The sequence below is a fragment of the Amia ocellicauda genome, chromosome 14 (assembly GCF_036373705.1).
Source record: "Amia ocellicauda isolate fAmiCal2 chromosome 14, fAmiCal2.hap1, whole genome shotgun sequence".
Classification (NCBI taxonomy): Eukaryota; Metazoa; Chordata; class Actinopteri; order Amiiformes; family Amiidae; genus Amia; species Amia ocellicauda.
Window position 1 is genome coordinate 2,501 of NC_089863.1, and position 8,351 is coordinate 10,851.

An 8,351-nucleotide genomic window follows, 5' to 3' on the forward strand; every position below is an offset into this window, starting at 1 on the left:
AACCAAGGAGAATCCAAAGGCGAGGTCGAGGTCACTGGCAAAGGTCGAAATCCAGGAGGTCAAGAGAAACAGATACAGAACAGAGAGAGAGAAGGACAGGACAGGGAGCGAGGGAGAGGACAAGGCACTAAGGAGAACAAGGCTTGGTGGTGCAGAGAGCACTGACAACACTTCACCCAGAGTGAGGGCAGTGAGGGGTTTATAAAGGAGAGCAGAAACTAGGAAGGCAGGAGCAGAACCAATGAGAACAGAGGACAGGAGCAGAAGTGCACAAGGGTGTGGAGGAATGTTAATTGACAGAGTAAAAAAAAAAGGAAAACAGTGAAGGGAGCAGGAAAAGGCAAGGGAACATTGATGACCTCTAGTGGGGAAAGAAGGTCAGGGCTAGGGAACTGTGACAGCAATAAGCCCACAGAGCATTTTACACAATTCATTAAGCAGTGTGAAATATGAATATAATGCAGACCCTACTTCTGTTGCTGTGTATGTTTTGTTACAACTGGAATTGACCTGAATATAGAAAATACATTTTATAAAGCATTTCGCAAATTTCAACATTTGTAGCGAAATAGTCAAATCTATCGCATCGATATAATGTCATGTATTGCAGTGCACTGTGCATGTTTCAACATGATTGTGCATTACTGAGAGGCAGACAATGAGTCTTATAACCTCAGGACTCTTGTCTTTGGAAGGACTGTTTGGTGAAGCAAATTCTTAATAAAACGTTCAAATATTCAACTGTCGGTTTGGTCTTTATAACTCACCCTGTTATTATGGTTATTTATTTATTTATGTATGTATTTTTTATTTTATCGTTTTTCTCTATTTCTAGCCAATCTCTCTTTTTCTGTGCCTGATTGTTTTGTGTTAACCCTATCTCACTACAGACCTGCTGGATTCACGCATGATCCGGTGTGACTCTAGTATGACTGTGTCTCCCTGCGCTTTTCTTTCACTGTGGTCTCTAAGGTTGCTGCTCCCTCTGGCCTCTGTCTGTATTCTGTTTATGTGCTGCTAGGTAGGTCTCACTCCCTGAGATGCTGAGACTGGAGATTATTTTTCTAGAAAAAGTATAAATCTACTGTTTTAATAGACACATACTTAATGAATGATACATATTTAATATGTCTAAAGTTACTTTTTACTTTTTTTTAATTTATTTTTTTCTTAATGTAGCCAGGTGGTAAATTTGGATATAGAGTTAATTTCCTTGTAGTTTAGTTTCCTTGTGGTGTATTTAGATTTAATTAATTTATGTATAAACTTAAGCTCTATACAGTTTGAAGGTTGCATACCCACTGATTGGTCATTTAAAGGGGTAGAAAAGGAAAGCGTTAAAACTAATTTGTGGACCGCAGAGAAACGAATACAAAGATTAATCTAAATGGTGACATCTCTAAGGTCCTTCTCACCTCCCGCCACGAGGGGCCGCTGTTCCGTAGAAGTTAATTAGGTTAAGATAAGCACTTCGTTGTTCATTGCGTTTCCGGGTAGAGCTGAGTGGGGAGAGTGATGCAAGATGGATGTTGTGGTGCATCGGAGCTAATCGCGGGTAAATCTCCAATTTAGTTATGACATCTTGTTGAAATGTAAATGTATACAGGTTTATATATTTATAGTCTTTGATATGTGAACATATTACGTGTTTTAGGTGTTTATCGTGACGGATGCCTTGAGTTAATGAAGTAACCTGATGTCTCCTCTTGGTTAGCGAAGGTAATCAATCCAAACGATTTGAAATTCACATCGGGGTTTTACTTTTGTACTTATATTTAAAAGACTGATATTTTATTTCAAGAGTGTTGGTGTTAGTGCTTTTTTTTCTCCTGTTAAATCTAATTCAGGAACAGCTGTATAAGTAAATTGTAGTGGAAATAAACGTATGCACACGTGAGATACAGTGGGCTTAATAGATGTGTTCTGTATTTTGTCTTTGTCTTCATACAGCTGTAAACCCACTGCCGTGTTGTTTAGTGTTGTTTAGTATTGTTGTGTATTATCTTGTATTGTTTTTATTTTATATCCTGTACCTCATATGTCCTATAGTAAATTAATTTCATGCCAACTTAGAAAGGCCAGTTGCACACCCTCTCAGCAACATATAACAAAAATAAAGAACCCCCAAAGAAGTTAATGTGTCCTGTGTAGTGTATCAATTTCACGGGCTACATTAACATCATGGGGTGCATTCTTTATTTCTGTAAGAAGGTTACTAGTATAAGGCTTCTGTTTGACCTTGGAGAGTTATCTAACTAGCAAAGAGAGCTGTGCTCAGTTAAATGTCAGTTATATACTGTATTTCTACTATATTTGTAGTTAAATAAGTGTGGTTTAGTTTCATTTACTTACTGTCGTTATTAAAATTGTGTTTTTGTTCTTTGTCTGTTAGAATGTTACTAGTTAGTTGTACTGAAGGCTGTTCAAAGGTCTTCAGACTGCACCCCCAAGCTATTATATATAAATATACATACACACATAGGTTTGTGCTTAAATCATATTGTGTATTTACTTAATCTTATTGCATGAATGGATTACATTAGATATTTATTTAAAATAATTTGATGTTTTGTTACTAATATTATTACAAATGCTGCGTTTATTGAGTTTTATTGAAATTTCACATTTTCTACATATATATTCTATGGTTCTTCTAAGGATTTCTTAAGTTAACTTAGTAACGTTACATTTCGTTTACATCACCCGGTGTTGTGAATACACACACACATTTAAAACATTATATTTGTATTTATTCAAGCTTTACATTTACCTTTTCTTTAAATAACACATTTCATATATTCTACAATACAGGAAAATATAGGTCTTGGGTAGGAGTGGTATTTACTGATATTATGTTGATTACTGAAAGTTCCAATTACATTTTCTGTTTTACATTTCTTTTACTTTTGTGCATATTCAGGATTTTCTAAAGTTTAGACCATTTAGCCTGACTTATCATTCTTTAGCTCTGTACGTAAAAGTTGCAATCTAGTACAAATCTGTGCAAAGTGGAGGAAGGGCTGAATCTTATTAGGATCTGAAAAAGAAAAAGAAAAGAAACCTGGGGCAGTGATCTCCAGCTTGCACTCGGTATATATGTGAACACACACACACACACACACACACACACACACACACACACACAGACACCCCTCTGTAAGAATGTTACTACTTAAATGTACTTAAGGCTGTTCAAACTTCATATTGTCAAGCTATTCTAATGTGTAAATTATATAAATATACATGCATACACACACACACACACACACATAGGTTTGTGCTTAGATCGTATTGAGTGTATTACTTAATCTTAATGGATGAATGGATTATATTACATATTTATTTAAAATAATTTGATGTTTTGTTACTAATATTATTGCAAATGCTAATTTTATTGAGTTGTATTGAAATTTCCCAGTTTCTACATATATAGTCTATACTTCTTATATAACATATATATTCTATAATTCTTCTATAATTAAGGATTTCTTAACTTAACTTAGTAACGTTACATTTCAATTACATTACACGCTGTTGTGAATACACACACACACACACACACACACCTTTAAAACGTAATAATTTTATTTATTCAATCTTGACATTGTATCTGTTCTTTAAATAATACGTTTGATATATTCTGAAATGCAAGAAAATATTGGTCTTGGGTAGGTGTAGTATTTACTGAGATTATGCTGATTACTGAAAGTTTTAATTTACATTTTCTGTATTACATTTCTTTTAATTTTGCTCATATTCAGGATTTTCAGTCCATCTTGTGTCTCTCAAGCTGCCCACAGCCCCACCGCTTCTACAGATCGCTATCTCTCGCCACATTCCATTATCCAGGGGTTAGGGGGGCCCAGTCACATCACCTCAAATGTAAACAAAGCCGCTTCTTAAATTGAAAACAGACCCCACCTGTCTTCAGTGCCCTGTTAACTCCGCCCCCAAATATTTAAATTATTCAAACCAAACTCTAACCTGATAGGCTATTTCTTCAGTGCCCTGTCAACTCCGCCCCCAAATATACTAATTCTTCACCGATCCGAGGTTACTAAAGACGTAGACATCTCCTCACCACCCCCACTAGCTCAAAAAGCTCCAGACCGACATAACCTTTGTCCATTTGAAAGAGGTAACCCCTTTGGCCCTGTTGAAGAGACAGCCTCGCGGATCTCGCTTAAGTAGAAATATCTATGTTACTAAATAATCGGGAGGGCTTTAATAGAGCTCTTTTGGAGCTTCACTCGCGAAGGGAAAAATAGCTATTCTAATAAATAATCGGGAGGACTTAAATACAACTCTTTTGGAGCTTCACTAGCGTAGGGATAAATATCTATGTTTTCTAAAGAATCTGAAGGGTATACATACGGCTTTTTTGGAGCTTCAAACGTATAGAGAAAAATAGCTATTTTACTAAAGAATCAATCTGGCTTAAAGACAACTCTTTTGGAGGGTTTGAAAAACAGTTGAAGACCCCCACCACCCTGTACATTCCATTGGTGCCCTGTCAACTCCACCCATACATATGGTAATTATTCTGTGACGCGGTACAAGCACCCCCGCCCCCCTAGGAAGGGGCCCCCCGGAGTTCAATTCAAGTTCAAGGTCAAAAGGTCAAATCCCCCCTTAACCCCCCGTAAAGAGTGCCCTATATTACTACTGTTGAATTTGTAATGATTGATGTCTATTTTTGCACTTTGTTTGCACTTATGTTGTAAGTCGCCCTGGATAAGGGTGTCTGCCAAGAAATAATAATAATAATAATAATAATAATAATAATAATAGTCCGTTGTGCTGAAGGCTGTTCAGATGTCTTACTGGTACCCAAGGCCATTAAGGTGTTCAGACTGCACCCCCAAGCTATTCGAATGTGTGAATTACACTCACCTAAAGGATTATTAGGAACACCATACTAATACTGTTTGACCCCCTTTCGCCTTCAGAACTGCCTTAATTCTACGTGGCATTGATTCAACAAGGTGCTGAAAGCATTCTTTAGAAATGTTGGCCCATATTGATAGGATAGCATCTTGCAGTTGATGGAGATTTGTGGGATGCACATCCAGGGCACGAAGCTCCCGTTCCACCACATCCCAAAGATACTCTATTGGGTTGAGATCTGGTGACTGTGGGGGCCAGTTTAGTACAGTGAACTCATTGTCATGTTCAAGAAACCAATTTGAAATGATTCGACCTTTGTGACATGGTGCATTATCCTGCTGGAAGTAGCCATCAGAGGATGGGTACATGGTGGTCATAAAGGGATGGACATGGTCAGAAACAATGCTCAGGTAGGCCGTGGCATTTAAACGATGCCCATTTGGCACTAAGGGGCCTAAAGTGTGCCAAGAAAACATCCCCCACACCATTACACCACCACCACCAGCCTGCACAGTGGTAACAAGGCATGATGGATCCATGTTCTCATTCTGTTTACGCCAAATTCTGACTCTACCATCTGAATGTCTCAACAGAAATCGAGACTCATCAGACCAGGCAACATTTTTCCAGTCTTCAACTGTCCAATTTTGGTGAGCTTGTGCAAATTGTAGCCTCTTTTTCCTATTTGTAGTGGAGATGAGTGCTACCCGGTGGGGTCTTCTGCTGTTGTAGCCCATCCGCCTCAAGGTTGTACGTGTTGTGGCTTCACAAATGCTTTGCTGCATACCTCGGATGTAACGAGTGGTTATTTCAGTCAAAGTTGCTCTTCTATCAGCTTGAATCAGTCGGCCCATTCTCCTCTGACCTCTAGCATCAACAAGGCATTTTCGCCCACAGGACTGGCGCATACTGGATGTTTTTCCCTTTTCACACCATTCTTTGTAAACCCTAGACATGGTTGTGCGTGAAAATCCCAGTAACTGAGCAGATTGTGAAATACTCCGACCGGCCCGTCTGGCACCAACAACCATGCCACGCTCAAAATTGCTTAAATCGCCTTTCTTTCCCATTCAGACATTCAGTTTGGAGTTCAAGAGATTGTCTTGACCAGGACCACACCCCTAAATGCATTGAAGCAACTGCCATGTGATTGGTTGGTTAGATAATTGCATTAATGAGAAATTGAACAGGTGTTCCTAATAATCCTTTAGGTGAGTGTATATACGTATACACACACACACATAGCTTTGTGTTTAAAACATATTGAGTGTATTTACTTATTGTATTTCATCTTATTGCATGAATGGATTATATTAGATATTTATATAAAATAATTTGTTTTGTTACTAATATTATTACAAACGTTGGTTTTATTGAGATTTCCCAGTTTGTACATATATAGTCTATGCTTCTTAAATAACGCATATATTCTATAATTCTTATATATTTAAGGATTTCTTGCGTAACGTTACATTTTAATTTTGCACGGTGGTGTGAATACACACACACACACACACACAGACACGTGCACACACACGCAGACACACACACACACACACACACACACGCACACACGCAGACACACTAACACAGACACACACGCTCAAATGCGGTTTGCCTCTGATGTGGCCACTAGCACTAAGCTGTCACAGTGCATGGCCACATCAATAAATGTGTAACGCTTTACAACAAGTGTCTGTAACTCCAACAGTTAAGTATCTCAGTTTCCATTGAGCTGACAGTGAAAGCATGTGAAGCAGGAATGTATTCATATAATTTCCTTTATTAACATGAAGGTGTAATGAACAGACAGATGTTTGTAAAGTGTTCCAAATTCACTGAAGAAAATTGGAAAGTACTACCATTTACAACAATTCCTACTACTATTACCTATACTACTACTAAAAGTACTACTGCCACTAATAATAATTACATTTGCATATAATTGAATATAAAATTCTTAATTTTAAATAATCAGACAGACAGATGCAGACCCATGTCCACACGGACACCGTGACTCCCTGCTCCCTCGCTCCTGGGCTGCTGCACCTCTCAGCATCGCGGACTGGCAGACAGGCTGTTTGGATGTGAAGAGCAAGAGCTGTTGCTGGCGATGTGTTGTGACAGATTGTTTTCCTCCAGTGATCTGTGCGATACATGCAGTGCAGGGTAATCGAGCTGCAATGCATTAACCACCACTGGAAGCCTCAGTCGCGAACGCGCCACTGGTCACTTTTTGCCGTGACGGAGTAATGACAGCCATTAAGATCTCGTTCACTTAATATCTAGAGAAGTTTGTGCATGTATGAAAACGAGTGTATTTGTATTTTTATTGATTTATGAGTAAGAGAGTGGAGAGACTCTGAGTTGTCTTTCACAAGGCAACAGATTCAGCACCAGCCTGACCATTTCAGAATGTAACAATGGTCTTGGCATCTCTTTAGTTTAAGGTAGACTGATATCGAGCTTATAAATGTAAAATTACCAAACTATTACCATTTAACTGTTTGATTGCAAATGGTTTATAATGAACAATAACAGTCAAACGTATTAGTAACATGCTCCAAATCATTATCAGAGGCAAATTATCAGGTTATTGGCACACTTCTGCTTTATAAATAATGCATTAACAATGTGTAATCTAATGTAAAGTATTACCATTGTCTCATAGACTACAGTCTGTTTTAAATAAATCCATAGTCTATGATCTAAATACAAGACTACTTGTATGACTACAAGATGTATTGGTTTATAACATTATAAAATTATGAAACAACCAGTGTGTTTTCCTTTTTTCTATCATCTTTCTCTGCTGCAATGTTAAATGTTAGTTAAAATCTGTACTTCACTCAAAACAAAGGCCCACGTTGCAAACTGCTGAAATATGTGTGTTCCTGCGATAAACTGACACAATGGCTGACGAAACTGACACTTCAGTTAATGGCCAAATACATAAAATATATTGAAATGAATGGGAAACTTTTGATTAATACGGATCAAAAAAGTATGAAGAAAAAACAAACAATAATCTGTTTTCAAAGGCATAGTGAGTAGTGTTTGATACATTTGAGTTTAAACTGCTGTGAATATGCTTGACATTCGCACTTTCATGCATTTGCTTTCATGGTTGATCGTTAATGTGTCTCCTTTCTACTTGCAAACTCCAATGAGGTTTCATTCAATCTGAATGAAGACAGCCTTGCCCTTGATGTAGCTGGAGAGTCATAGTGATGTAATTCCTGTGCCATTGAAAGAACAGAACGACTGGCATGTTTCCTGTTTATGACAGTTCATGTGTGCATGGGTGTAAAGAGGCAAGAGAGAAATCATGAAACCTTTAAACTCAACAAATAGGAAACTCCATGAGGTGCATAGGAGTGCGGTCGACTCGAGTGCAGACGGATCCTCACAGCACTCCTGCACACGGCACACCTGTATTTATTGGAAAATGAAAATGAATGTGC

At 37.9% G+C, this 8,351-nt stretch overlaps 1 long non-coding RNA gene across 1 annotated transcript; it reads left to right on the forward strand.

Moving 5' to 3' along the window:
- The first annotated feature begins 1,510 nt into the window (after positions 1–1,510).
- Positions 1,511–7,663, forward strand: LOC136767727 (uncharacterized). Its single transcript, XR_010821887.1, has 2 exons — positions 1,511–1,719; positions 6,866–7,663. It is a non-coding gene; the product is annotated as an uncharacterized LOC136767727 (long non-coding RNA).
- The last annotated feature ends 688 nt before the right edge of the window (positions 7,664–8,351 follow it).